This window comes from Equus przewalskii, chromosome 5, assembly GCF_037783145.1.
Source record: "Equus przewalskii isolate Varuska chromosome 5, EquPr2, whole genome shotgun sequence".
In the NCBI taxonomy this organism is placed as follows: domain Eukaryota; kingdom Metazoa; phylum Chordata; class Mammalia; order Perissodactyla; family Equidae; genus Equus; species Equus przewalskii.
The window spans coordinates 70,312,895-70,327,604 of NC_091835.1; the positions used below are offsets into that span (position 1 = coordinate 70,312,895).

Consider the following 14,710-nt stretch of genomic DNA (forward strand, 5'->3'; position numbering starts at 1 on the left):
CAAAAATCCCACCCTCCCCCGCAGCTGTGGGGTGCCGTGTGGGCTGGGCATTTCAGCTGGCTGATGGCATTCCTGGGTGGCGAGCCCCAGGTCTGGGCCCTGCCCTCTGCGTCTGGCAGGACTGGGTGGCTGCTGCCTTGCTCCCTGCTGCCCCTTCCCACAAGGTGCCCTGGACCCCCAGCAGCTAGCCCACATCAGCTCCCACAGATGGGGGTCTGCCTTCCCCACACCAAACCCCCCAGGCCCTCCTCACCTCTGCAGATGAAACAGACCCCTGAGTGGGCCTATCTGTGCCCCAGAGGTTCTGGTCTGGGGCGGCCCCTGGGGTTTGTGGGGGTCTGGGGCAGCCCGGGAGTTTACAGGGTCTCAGGCAAGCCGCCCTGCATGGAGTCCCACTGCTGAAGCCTCGTTTGCTGACCCCACCAACATGTTTTTTACGATTGAAACTGAGTTAACACAGCCTTCTGGACACAAAGCAGGAGCTGGGGAGGGGCTGCAGCTGCCCACCCCACCTCCCCCCCGTCATGAGCCCACAGCACTGTGTTCATGCTTTGCTTCAGCTTTGAACCCACTCCGCCCTGCGGATGTCTCCCACTGCCGGGTCGGCCTCCTCCTACGTAAGTCTACCTAGATAAGCAGGTAAGCTTAGCACTCTTCCTGGCTCAGCAGGGACTCACTGAAAGCTTTCTGGGTTAGTGAGTGCACCCCTGGAACCAGCTGTGTGACCTTGAAGTGACTTGCAGTGTCCTCTGAAGAAGGGGGATGCAACAGCGCCCGCTGCAGGCTGGTTTACTTATACCCGCTCCAGTCTCTGCCACCCACTTCAGGTGTTCTTATTGTGCCCCTTTTACAGATGGGGGATCAAGGTGCAGAGCACTTCCATCAGTCCACACGATCAGCAGGTGCTGGAGCTGAGATCCCCCCCAGGGTCAGTCTCCCCGTACATCCTGCTGGAGCGTTGAGGGAAAGGCCTGGGTGTGTGGTTGGCGACACAGCATTAGCACTCAGTCTGGTGCCAGAGGCCGGGAAGAGGGGACCTGCTCTCGGAAGGGTTTGCTGTGCTCCAGAGGGAGAAGCGTCGCTTGAGGAGAAGCTGACCTCTTCCAGGTTCTCCCCAGAGATTCCTGGCCTGATACCACCCTATTGGGGCCTCCCTCACAATCAAGGCAAGGACTGGAACACGGGGAGAAGCTGCTCAGTGTTTCATTAGTGAGTTTGCTTGGTTATCAAGAGGAAGAAATTGCAGGAAGAGAGATGACTTAGATTCCAGAGTCTTCCGTGGCACTCGTTAAGGGCAGGGACTGATTCTTAGCAAAATGGGCTTAATGAACACAGGGACTCGCAGCTAGAGATGGTCAAGGAATATGTCACTTTATGAGGACATTTGTAAGGGACACATATACAGGGCCCCTGAAGACAGGGAGAACTCTGGGTTTGAGTGCCAAGGGGACGCGGTCTAAGCAGTGGTCAGAGGTGGGTGGGGTTGGCCCGGGGAGGTTTCCTGGAGCAGGGGGTGTGGACTGGGTTGGGGAGGGACAAGGCTTTCCTTGGGGTGGGGGCAGTGGGGAGAGCAGCAGGCACCTTGTGTCCCAGTGGCATCGTCATTCTGGAAGCAGCCACTGGCTCAGTGACCTGGTACCCTGGGAATTTGCCCTGCCTCCTGGGTGGGGATGGTCTAGCCACATGCCTGCCCAGCCCACTTGGAAATGGCATGGAAATGTGGTGTGGCCTTGAGCCAGGTCCTCTTCTCCAGGGAATTTGGCCCCATTTTGGCCTGAGGTCCCTGGGGTGTCTTTTCTCGGCTGTCTGGGGAAAGATGAGGGAGGAGTGTGGGGCCTGTGGGGATTCTGAGAAGTGAAGGGGGTGCTGCTGTGGCCTGCTGCCACCCCCTCAGGGGTCAGGGTGCCAGTGGGGAAGAGGACAGGCCCGCAGTCACCCCGTCCCCACGCTTGGCTGCTTTGGGGTTGGCCTGGGGTAGTGGAGAGCAACTTCAGATTCACAGGGCTCCTGAGTGGGACAGGCCCTTAGTCTACCCCCTTCCTTTGCAGAGAGGGGCCTGCAGGGCCAGGAGTTGGGAGGGAAGGAGAGACTGTGGGGGTCAGGGTAGGGTAGACCCAGGATTCAAGGAAGAGGCATTGCTGTGGTTTTCCAGGCGTTCCCCGGAGGGTGGCCAGTGCATCCCAAGCCTGGGCCAAGGTCCGAGGTGGGGACAGCAGACACACCTTGGGCACTGGGGCTAGGGTGGTGGTTGAAGAGGGAGAGGGGAGGACCCCGGGTGGCTTCCTGTAGGAGGGGTGGGCCATGAAGCAGGGTGGAGCAGCTGGAATGGGTGGGGGCTCCCTGGTGAGGAGGGGGAGGCGTGTGTAGGGAGCCTGGCTGAGACGACAGTGAGGTGGGGTGCAGGAAGAATGCCCTGAGGCACAGAGCTCTGGGCGCCAGCTGAATCAAGAGGTGAAGGGAGCCCCTGACAGTCCAACAGGGCTTCTGGCGCAGGTGACTTCACTCCTGGGACCACGAGGGCCGAGGCCCGGGGTTACCACTGGGTCTCACCGTGCTGTGTTCCAGGAGCTGCAGTCTGTCCACCCCGGGCTGGGTGGAGGGTCTCTTGAGCCCAGCAGTGGATTTTGCGGTGGGTGGAGGGGAGCTCCTGGGAGGCGCGTCCTGGGGTGGGCTGGGGAAGGAGGGGTTGGGGATCAAGCTACGGGAGAACTTCGGCACTGGGGTTGCCTCCTGCTCTGTCCTCACCTCTAGAGATGCCCTGAGATGAGGGCGGAGGCGTCGACTTGGGGATTCAGAGTCACTGTATAACTGGCAGTTAGAGCGTGCCTGCAGCGGTCTCAGGAACGACTGTGTTTGGCCATCGTCTCCAGCCCAGGAAACTCTCCACGCTTCCAACAGCAGCATCCTGTTTAGGGCCAGCAGTTTGGAGCAGAGAGAAGCCAAAAGAGATGCGAAAGGAGAGACTGACCCTTGGGGAAGAAGAGAGAGTCCCCCCTCCCCTCATCCACTGTCCTCTGGGGACCGGGGGGCAGCATGACGGGGCCTGGGAGGGGGAGCTGAGACAGGGGTGCTGGGTCACTAACCAAAACCCTCACATGGAGGCCGGGGGGACTTCGTGTCTGAGCCTTGTGGGGATGGCTCTGCTGTTGGCCCTCACAGTTTTCCCGCCTTCTGGTCCTTGGGCTCTGTGCCCAGGCCCTGCTGTCATCACCTGCTCCCTGAGCCAGCGCCTGGCAAAAGCAGCCATGAGGTCATGGGGCGGGGTAAGTTGGCATGCCCCCCATCTCTGCTGGAGCCTCGGCAGGTGCATGGCGGAGCTCTGGGCCTGGCGCCTCGGTAATCTCCCTCCTGGCCCCGTCCCCTTCCAGGGAGGTGGCTCCTTCAACCAGCCAGTTTGAAGCCTCATCCACCTTGGTCCCCAGACTCCAACAAAAGGTGCAACACTGGCTCGTGCCATGGCATGAAGGCTTGAGGTTAGGCTTCAAGAAGGACTTCCTGCTCGGAGGCTGGAATGGTGGGATGAGGGAAGGGCGAGTTAAGATGAAGGACCATGTCAATAATAAGTGTGGCGCTCCTCCTTGCGGGTTTGTTCTGTGTCCTGCTCCGAGAGAGGTTCCTAGTTCTCATGTCATCTTCACCACAACCTTGCAGAACATGGAAATGCAGGCCAAGTTTTCTCAGCCAGTAAGCGGGGGAGCTCCAGCTCTGGGATCCATCTTGAGGGTCCAGGGAGGCAGGGCCCCCGAGGACCATGTGGGCCCCCAGTGCTCACTTATTCCTTCATTTAGCGTCAGTGGTGAATAAGGAGAGGGGCAGGAGTTGGAGGTCAAACAGGCAGGAAAGAGAAGAGGTGAGTTCCCCTACCAGAGGGTGGAGGTCAGCTATGCAGGGGTGGGGGCACTGATTCTGTCTGGCGCCTCTTGAGTCAGAAAGGAAGGCGCGCGCGTCAGCACAGCAGCAAGAAGGAGTGAGGTGAGACCGCAGGACCTTCTGACTTCGGGGCTGCACGTCATCGGCATGTGAAGGGCGTGTTCTCTGGCGAGGGAGAGAGTTGTGAAGGGCTCAGTATGGAGGTGGGGAGATGGATGGCCTGATTTGGGGGTCTTTCTGCAGGCATTTGTGTGTGTGCGTGTGTGCACGTGAGTGTGCATGCGTGTGCACACATACAGGTGTCCACAGTCTCTAGTGATACAATTTCTGCCCCTCCAGTGGCATCTGTATTGGTGTATCACAGGCGCTTAAGAGAGAATGTCCTCTTTGCTAATGGTCCGGAATGTACTCTATATTTGGGTGCAGTCCTGTCTTGACTGCGGCCCATTCTTGTTCCCCAAATGTCCTCCAATTTGGTACACCTCTCATTCTAATCCCAACACCCTACACTTACTCCCAGGAAGCTTTCTCTGCCCCTTCTCTAAGGACCCCCGTTCCCTTCCCCTGCCCGAGGATCAGCTGGGGTCTCAGCTTTGACCTGTGGTGGGCATAGCCTATTGCTCCCCCGTGAGCCCACTGTTCCGTCTTGACCACTCACCGCTGCATTCCAGCTCCCACAGCACTGGACCCACCGTAGCGAGCCCACACATGCTCACAGCACGGGTGAATGGAGACAGGGATGTGGGGCAACTCCTGGCATGTAACTGGGGCCAGCCCTCGGGTGTGCCCTGCCAGGGGACGTGTTGCCAGTTGGCACGTCTGCTCTTGGTGTCCAAGCCTGTGCCCTAGGTCAGTGGATCTGGGGTCAGATCCTGTGTTTTAGGTCCTAGTGGCCACATACACAGTCAGAATCCTAGGATGTCAGGATGGGTGGGACCCCAGGGACTGTCAAGGCATGAATCATCTATCCTTCATGTACAGAAAAGACATGTCCCAGAGAGGGAAGGGCCCTGCTCAAGATCACACAGTAATTTGGGGGACATTGCAGGTCTCCTGCCCCCCAGCCCAAGCCCTTTCCACCGTATCACGCTGCCTCCCTAATTTTTCCCTCTCTTTTTTCTCTTGTTTCTGTACTTTTCTTAGGCTTCCCCTCTCCAGGTCGCCCATCCAGACCCCACCATCCCTGGAGGCCAGGCTGGCCCTCCTCCACTCTGGGCCCCGCCCACCTCTCTCCGCGGCGGTCTGCATCATTAGCAGCCAGTCCTGCTCATTCCCATTCTCTAATTGTCTGGAACACAAATTAGTGCTTTATTGCTTGATGCTCTAATGACCTGGGTTCTAACCGGGCTCGATTGCTTCCCGGCTGCATGACCTTGGGCTAGTTACTTAACGTTCCTAATCCTCTGTTTTCTCATCTGTAAAATGGGGCAGGCGTGTGAGCCCCAGGGAAGAGCAGAAGCGAAGCTCAGAGGGCTCCCCTTGGAAAATGTGAGACTGAAATCTGCGGTGCTATGGGTGTGGGCGGGGTGGCCGTGGAAAGGTAGGCAGGCATATCCTGGGGAGCTTCTGCTCCTGGCAGTGGGGAGCCCTTGAGGCTTTTTTGGAAGGGAAGTAGCAACCCCCCACCCAGAGTTTGGGGTGGTCGTGAAACGGGTTGGAAGGGGTGCGGCCTTTGGAATCGGTGGCTCTGGATTTGCATGTCAGCTCCACCACTGGCTAGCTGTGTGATGCTGCACAAATTGCTAGGTCTCTCTGAGCTTCCTTTTTCAATCTGTAAAATAAGGATTCTATCTACCCCATAGATTTATGGGGAGGATTAAACAGGAAAACATCTACCAATTGCTTGGCTTGGAGTCTGGTCCTTAGTAAGTGCTTAACGAGGAGTAGCCATGATTACTGTGTTGCTGTCATCATCCGACAGCACGTGTCAGCCCGCACCCTGGCCTGGCTTGTCCCTGTGTCTGTCTGGGCTGCGGTGACAGGCTCGTTCCTCGCTTTCCAGTCAGAAGCTTCCTAAGGGCAGGGCCCTTATGCATCAACTCCTTGCTCCAGCTGCTCCAGGAAGTGAAGGAGCTGGGAAAGCTGTTGGGAAGAGGGTGATGTCATCTTTGTGGCCTCTGGGTGGCTCCGCAGAGGCAGGCGGTGGGAGGGGGTCTCAGGCCCTCTTGGAGCCTGAGGGGATTAAGGGAGCTTAGTGGGACAAGGTGTGCCTCCAACTTCCTTGCTGGGCTGCAAAGCCCACTCTCCTGGGGACAGTCCTCGGGGGCCTAGGCCGTGCAGGGGCCTGCCACCGCTGGTGAAGCCTGCGAAGAGGGGCCGGTGCAGCTCCCAGAGAGGGAGCATGGGGGTGGGGCGGAGGGGAAACCGACTGCCAGCTGCCCTGCTCCGCCTGAGCGCCTCTGTGGCCTGCACTGTGCAGAGGAGAGGGGAGCAGACGCCCCATCCCTGAAATGGTTAGAGTCCCATCATTATTGACAATACTTATAAAACACCTACTAGGTGCTGAGGATGGTCACTGGGCCGAGAGTCACCGGGTCCTGCACACACAGAGGGGGATTCAGATGGGCCTTCAAGGGGGGAGCCCTGGGGGCTCTGGGAGCTCTGAGGGCTGCGCGTGCCCCTCCCGATGGGGGTGGGAGGCTGTGCCGGGCAGGCGAGCCACGGCCTGGAAGCACTCGTGTGGTTGGTTGTGGTTGGAGGTCCCTGGGTGTGTTACAGGCAGGGACGGTGGGTAGAGATGAGTCCAGAAAAGTCGGCAGTGTGGTAGATGTGACGTTAGGAGTATGCACTGAATCTCCAGGGGAGTGGGGAGCCACTGAAGGGTTTTTAGGCAGGGGAGAGGGGTGGTCTGATGCAGGGGCCATGCTGTGGGAGCGAGGAGGGATGGGGTGGTCTGACTTCAGGTTTCAGGGAGGAGGGAGTGATGAGGGGGCCGTGTGCTCCTGGGGAGGGGCGGGGATGGGCTGCATGTGTGGGAGGGGCAAGGCATTTGGAGCCCAGGCGGGTGTGTGAGTGGGATAGAGGGCAGACACTGTCAGGGCTCTGCTGGCGGGGGAAGGCTGAGGCAGAGGACCGGAGCTGGAGGAAGAGCTGGCCAGGGGCCTGACCATGGCCTTGGCTGTGCCACATCCTCCCTTTAGGCCTCTAAGGCTGGTCTGCTCCACAGGCCCTCAGACACGAGCTGCCACCTCTTGGAAGCTCCGCGCTCTTATCTGAACAGTGGAGGGCACAACGCCTTTCCCTCTGCCCCTTGGACTATCTGATTGATGAACAGTCACTTCCTCCATCTGGGCCTGAGTTCCAGGGCGCAGAAACCTGGAGAAGCTCAACAGGACCTGCTGGCTACCACATGGCCCGAGGTGGGCTCTGGGAGTGATGACAAAGCTCTTAGAGTGCGTTGGAAGGGGCTGGACGGATGGAGGTTCTGGAAGTGTGTTGGGGTGAAGAGCTGCTGGGTGAGGTCTTCCCAACGCCTCCTTTGCTCCCCTGAAATCTGAGCTGCTCTCTCAGAACCTTCCAGCTGGCCACCCAGTCCTGTGAGAGTGGGACCAGGTGCCCCAGGTCTGGGAGGACGGGGAAGGTGGGGTGACAGCTTAGGCACAAAGGGGTGAGAACCCTGGACTCGCCCAGCTCTGGACGTCTCCGAGTCTTTGCTTTTTACGGCTCGTCTCCTGACTCCGCAGAGCCCTGAACAGGAAGAAGTAGGCCGACCAACCCCGGGCATGAGGGATTCGGGCCCCTTCCAGCTCTGTCTCAGGGTTCCCAGCTTTTGCCACACCCCGGGGGAGCAGAGGAGTGAGTGGGGTCCAGACACGCTCACACGCCAGTGTCGCCAGCCGCCCTCCCGGGGCACCTGCCGCCGGGGTCTTGTTGGAAGTTGTCCTCATGTGGGTGTTGGGCAGGTGGCAGGTTGGGGCCAGCCAAGGTGTTGAGGCAGAGTACGTCCCCAGGGGATTGCTCCCAGCAGGGCCAGGGTAGTGGGTGGTGCAGTCAGCCCAGGAGCAGGGGAAGTGAGCCCCCCACCTCATGGTTCCTGGTCCTGGAAAAGACGCCCGTGGCCCTGTCTCCGTGCATCCTCTTTTCCTTTCTCTTCTTCCTTCTTCTCTCTCTCCCTCTCCCCCTGCCTTAACTCCTGCCTCCAGCTTCCCTTCCGTCTCTGGCACTATCCTTTCCGACTCCTTCCATTTCTTTCTTCCCCAGCCCTTCCCATCTCCTCTTCCCCCTCACTACCTCCTCAGCTTCCCTCTCCCGTCTCCTCCTTGTTCCCTCTGCTTCTCTTCCACTCACTCGCCCCCACTCAGACTCTCCCCTCCCTGAGTTCAAGCTGCCCGTGCTCCCCTCCTGGGGTCCCCTCGGCAGGAGGTCATCCAATGCACCACGGGCTGTCTTGTCCCCATGATGTCCCCCTCCTCCTGAAGGCTGGCCAGGCCCAGCCCACTGTCTGCCTCAGGCCGGCGGGAAGACCGTGCCTGAGGCCAGCTCTCGCCCTTTGGAGCCCAGGGCTGGGGCTGTAGACGGAGAGCAGCGGCTCCTGGAGGTGAGGCTGGGACTCCCGGCTGCCTGCCAGCTTCAGCTCTCTCCCGCTCGTATTCTCACCCCGGCATCCTGAAGGTCCCACCTTTTGTCTGGGGGTGTGCGTGAGTGTGTGAACAGGGTGTGGACAATTGGGCATTCATGCATGCATGCGTGTGTCTGGTGCAGGCGTGTGATTTGAGTGTGTACATCCTGCTGGGTGTCTGTGTCTGTGCAAGTGTAGAGTGCACACACGAGCGTGTGAATGGAATGTGGGCCCTGGGGCGTTTTGCCCATTAGCCCTTTGTGTACCTGAGTGTGCGTACCCCAGAGAGCACGTAGGGTAGGGGAAGGGCACACGTTTTCCGGGTATGTGGAGGAGCTTGAGGGCCCCCAAGTAGGGGCTCCTCTGTGCCCGGGGGCACCCATGAGTGTGGGGATGGCATGAAGACACGTGAGGTGTGTGTGAGGGAGAGAGGGGGCTGCGAGTGTGTGCACGGGGCTCTCACAGCGTGCCCCTGTGTCCGAGAGGGCCTGACTGCCTGTGTGTGTAGACACACGTTTTCACCGCAGTGTGGGGGACAGGAGACCCTCAGGAGGGTGCCCCTTTGGGTCTGTGGTGCCAAAGACACATGTGAGCAGCGCGGAGGGCCTGGGGGCAGCTGCCTTCGCGTACAGGTGGGGACTAGTCCTCCTGGGCCAGGGCGGGGCCAGGCTGAAAGGGGAAGTAGTTAGTGGTTTATAAGCTTTTAAAGGGATGCCTCAGCCCCCCATCAGGCCCAGACTCAGTGAGTCCCACGCGTCCTCAGGCCTGACGTCAGCCAGGTACCTGAAACCACAGGCACGAGAGGAGGCTGCCTCCCCCGCCTGCACCCACCTCGGGCTGAGGCTAGGGGAGAGCAAGCTCGCCTCCTGCCCTGGACCACCTGCTGGTGCAGGGACGCAGTGCCCAATGGATGCTGGGTCCCAGCCAGAGACCCCTCCCCCGAGGCAGCCTGCCAGCAGGAAGTGGGGAACCTGTCTCTACCTTGGTGGACCTAGGGTCCAGGTGTCTCCTTTCCCAGCCAAGCCTGGCTCCTCCAGGAGAGCTGGGTGGGCTTCCCGCAGGCTGCCCTCCGGGACTGCGCAGCCAAGAAACAGAGGGCAGGAGGCCTGTGATAAATGCTGGCTGGAGGAATGAATGAGCTGATGGTGGTCCCTGGGACAGTGCTGGCTGGCCCCAGGGAGTCTCCTGAGGGTAAGTGGGTGCCTCTGCTTATTGCTGGGAGGTTGGTCTTTGAATTCACTTCTGCATGATCTTCCCTGAACCTCACTTTCCTTCTTTCTAGAAAAGGGCAGAAATCCCCCACAGAGTGACTATACCAATGACATGTGGCGATGTGCCTGTGCCTGGCACATGGTAAGTGCTCCAGAAAAGACAGGTGTTTCCTCCCTGAGAACTGACAGCTGCCCCGAGCCCCTTTCACAGCTACCCCTGGACCAGCTATGAGTCACCCACCGCTGGGCAGCAAGAATCCTCCAGTTTCCATTCTGGAAGCATGAGTCAGGCCCAGGTCTAGGAGGAGGCGGTCACACTGGGGTCAGATGCTGGACCCAGGCAGGACCAGACACGTGCCTGGCTGCCACCTTATTACCTTGCCAGTGGCTGGATCTCAGGAGCTGGGAAGGCGAGGCCCTGGGGCTGGACTGAGCACCCCCAGGTCTGTGGCTGAATGTGGTGTTGACACAGGCTCTGTGATATGCAGATGCTTTCATCAGGGCTGCAGAATGCATCTTGCCACGCCCAGGGCCCTGTCTTGGTTCCCAAGAGCCTCTCTTCTTTTCTAGGTCCCAGCAGTCTCCAATCAGGACCTGGATGAGATTTCCTCAGGTTTTGGTGAACATTTAAGAAGTAGAAATTCCTACGTTTTTTTGGTGAGGAAGATTGGCTCTGAGCTAACATTGGTGCCCATCTTCCTCTATTTTATATATGGGATGCTGCCACAGTGTGGCTTGATAAGCAGTGCGTAGGTCCATGCCTGGGATCTGAACCTGCTAACCCTGGGCCACAGAAGCAGAGTGCGCAAACTTAACCGCTACACCACTGGACTGGACCTAGAAATTCCTGCTTTGAACTCTCTCTGCACACCCCTGACTCTGGGGAGCGGGTCTGTCCTGCTCCATCGCTTCAGTGGACAGCGCCCGTGCATTGGGTGGGCCGAGGCAGAGATGAGGGTCTCTGAGCTTTGCAATAGTCAATGTTTTAGCCACACTGCGCATATCCTCAACGCCCAGCTTCTTATCTCTAGGAGCCACTGCTTCTCTGGAGACAGGAACGTACCGGTTTCTTAGAGCAGATACCTATGGCTTCTATGAAGATGCCTCCATCTCTCAGGAACTAAACACACCTTCTAGACAGTTACATAGACCATACGACTTAGGATGAGATGCTTCAGAGAGCCTCCAGAGGTGCAAAGATGGAGGGAAGTGGTGTGGTGTTGGGGCTTATCTGTGCCACCTAGACATGCAGAAAAAGTCAATTAAAACACACACGTGTGCACATACACGCACAGAAACACATCGGCCATGAGCACCTGTTGTGGACCAGCCCTTATAGGGACTGGGAGGGAGTGGATAAAAAGGGCAATGGAAGGGGCTGGCCTCGTGGCATAGCAGTTAAGTTCAGCATGCTCCGCTTTGGTGGCCCAGGGTTTGTGGGTTTAGATCCTGGGTGTAGACCTACACCACTTGTCAGCCATGCTGTGGCAGCATCCCACGTACAAAATAGAGGAAGATTGGCATGGATGTTAGCTCAGGGCGAATCTTCCTCAGCAAAAAAAAAAAAAAAAAAAGAAAAAAGAAAGAAAGAAAGAAAAAAAAAGTGACGTGAGGTTGACCTTGCACAGCTCTTGCCCAATGGTGGCCCATGGTTGCACAGAGGAGATGTACACCAACAAACATTTCTTTCCTCTCCATCCTTGACATTTCAAGAACCTCAGGGAAAACATCAAATCTGTTAAAATATGCAAAAAGTGAAGCAGCATCTTTGCTGTGTGGATCAAACAAGCCTCATAAACCCACAGTGACCGGCTGCAGGAGCATTTGCATCCAGGGCAGCCCTCTCCTGGTTCCCTGGCTCCTGCACCAGCAGGGCCCCTGCCCGTGTCTGCTGCGGGCACAATGCTGGGGCAGTGGCGCAGAGGTCCAAGGACAACAGAGTTTGGGGACTTTCTATGGATTAAATAGATATTTATGAATCAACAATGACAATACCAGACCTCGAAGGCTGTGCTCTCTTCCCTCTCCCCCCCCCTTCTCTTCTCTGGGCTCCTCCTTCTCTGAGCCTTCAGGGCCTAACAGGACCGGCTTGGTCCTGGGGGGTTGTAGAGAGACTCCTGGTTTGCTTCTCCTCTGACCCCAACCCGCAGAGGCCATAAGCTTCCGACCCCCAAGTGCTCAGTGCTGGGGTTCCACGTGTAAGGCCGGAAGCCGCCCTCCGCCCCTCCCACCTGCTCCCCTGGACAGAGAGCTGTTTGCCAGCCCACGCCTGGCAGTCTGTCCCCGACTGTCAGGACAAACAGGTTTGGCCAAACCAACTGGCTGCAGCCTTTGTTTTTAGTGAGATAAAGAAAGAGTCAGAGCTTTGAGCCGCAGCTGAAATAAACTTTTGGACTTTGTTTTCTTTCGAATCATTTCTAACTTATGGAAAAATGGCAAGAATAGTACAAAGAATTCTTTCTGAACTATTTGAGAGTAAGTTGCTGCCCTGATGTCCCCTTATCCCCAAATACTTTATGGGTATTTCCTCAAACAAGGACATTCTTCCTCACCTAACCACAGGACAGCTGTCAAAATCAGGAGCTTGATGCTGATACATCACAGCCCTCGAGTTCTCGGGCTCCATTCAAGTTTTACCAGTTGTCTCAATAATGTCCTTTGTAGCAAAGGATCCAGTTCGGAGTCACGTGTCACCGCATTCGGTTGTCACGTCATCTTAGTCTCCTTTCATCTGGAACAGTTCCCCAGTCTTGATTTTCATGACCTTGATGCTTTCGAGGAGGATGAGCCAGTTATCTTGTAGAATGTCCCTCAAGTTGGGTTTCTCTGATGTTTCCTCATGATTAGATTCAGGCAATGCATTATTGGCAGAAATGCCACAGAGGTGATGCTCCGTTCTTCCTGCTGGATGCCGTCAGGCCGTGCACCATTTCAATATGTCCCATCACTGGTGATGTTAACTTTGGTGACTTGATGAGATGGTGTCTTCTGGGTTTCTCCACCGTAAATTACTTTTTTCCTCTTTGTAACTAAAATGCAGTTTGTGGAGAGATCCCTTGAGACCACGTAAACATCCTGATCCTCATCAAACTTCCTCCCACTAGTTCTAGCATCACTGACATTTCTTGGCTTAATTATTACTATGGTGGCTGCCAAATCCATTATTCCCTCTACACTTATTAGTTGGCATCTTCTGTATGAAAAAAAAAACCACCTTTCTCTTCTCCACATTTATTTATTTATTTATGTTATATAGACTTAAGGATTCCTGTTTTATTCTTTATTTGTTTTTTTCTTTTGAGGAAGATTAGCCCTGAGCTAACATCTGCTGCCAATCCTCCCCTTTTTGCTGAGGAAGACTGGCCCTGAGCTAACATCCGTGCCCATCTTCCTCTACTTTATACGTGGGATGGCTGCCACAGTATGGTGTGCCAAGTGGTGCCATGTCCTCACCCGGGATCCGAACTGGCAAACTCGGGGTCACCGAAGTGGAATGTATGGGCTTAACTGCCGCGCCACTGGGCTGGCCACTTCCTAACTTTCTGGAATAAGATAGTCCTGACCCATCTTGTGACGTCTCTGTCCCAGCCCTGGAATTAGCCATTTCTCAAAGGAGCCTTAGTTTCTTTAGTGGAGAAGGGTATTTAGAAACTAAGATCTGGCCACTAAGGATGCTCACAGCTTTTGAAATCTTGTCAGCGATTTTTGGACTTTTAAGCCAGGAACAGAATGTGGCCTTCAAGCTTTAACATTCTAGACTAGTGATTCTAAAACTTGCTCAGGTGGTGGACAACATGGAAATGAAGAGACTTGTAATTGAAATAAATGATCTAGTGAGTAAACATAATGTTTCACAGAATCTAAGGCATCATCAATGGAGAGAGTTAGGGAATATATGTATATATGTATACACACATACGCGATTTCAATCTATGTGTTTTTATCTATCTGTCTGTCTATCTTGAAGGCCGTGAGTCCACACTGGTAACTTCAGTACCAACCCCAGCACCACATGGTTCATTCCAGTGCCCCTCCCGTCATCCCTGTGTGTGTAACCTATCTCTGCTCATGGCCACTGCCCCCGGCACAGAGCCCTCTTCTGTGTTGGGACAAGCAACCCCCCCCCCCACCCCGGCATGGCTGTCTGCTTTCCTTGGCCCCATCAATGGTTTTGGGAATGAATTACACTGAAAGGCAGACAGGTAGGCAACATTTTGGACTTTTCACTGACTAAAGAATCAGTCCTTTTCCTGATCTTTGGGAGGTTTTGTTCAAAACTTGTCCTTAAAAATAATATATATTTTGCCATTTTTAAAGTACCATATTTGGAAAACAGAGGAAGGGAAAAGTCATCCAGAATTTTACCACTCGAATACAACCATCACTTAGTATTTTAGCCTATTTCCTTTCAATCCTCCCTCCCTGGGCATCTATTATATATATAATTATATATAAATATGATTACGGCTATGATGTTGTCACACCTTTCCATCCTGCATGTTTACTTGAGGCGATGATAAAAACATTCACTACTTATGAAATTCTTGGTATGGGCCAGCCTCTGTATAGGCTGTTTTCTCTTTCTTACTTAATCTTTAATGTAATCTTGCAAAATAGGTATTTTCCTGATATTAGAGGTAAAGAAATCAAGGCTCAGGGAGACTGTCCAAAGTTATGCTTCTTGTGAGGTGGAGCTCGGACTGGAACTCAGGTAGCTCTGATTCCAAAGTCTGGTTTGCTGTCCACCTACAAGTATTTTTTCCACAGTACAACACTATTTCCATGACTCTGATTTTAAATGCAGGCATGTTATCCTAGCGAGGGGCTGTCTCATAAGTACTCCTCTATTGGAGGACATGCAGGCCGCTCTCTCTCTCACGCTGTGTAAACAATGCCATGATGAACAGCTTTATGAATATAGTTTTTCACTAATTGTTTTCTTTTTCTTTTTGTAAAGATTGGCACCTGAGCTAGCGTCTACTACCAATCTTCTTCTTTTTTTTTCTTCTTCTCCCCATAGTCCCCCCCAGCACATGGTTGTATGTTCTAGTTGTGGATCCTTCTAGTTCTG

General features: G+C 55.4%; 1 long non-coding RNA gene across 1 annotated transcript; it reads left to right on the forward strand.

The window, feature by feature from the left end:
- The first annotated feature begins 2,751 nt into the window (after window positions 1–2,751).
- Window positions 2,752–5,709, forward strand: LOC139083594 (uncharacterized). The gene is made up of 3 exons (XR_011540449.1): window positions 2,752–3,263; window positions 3,369–3,473; window positions 5,014–5,709. It is a non-coding gene; the product is annotated as an uncharacterized lncRNA (long non-coding RNA).
- Window positions 5,710–14,710: the final 9,001 nt, after the last annotated feature.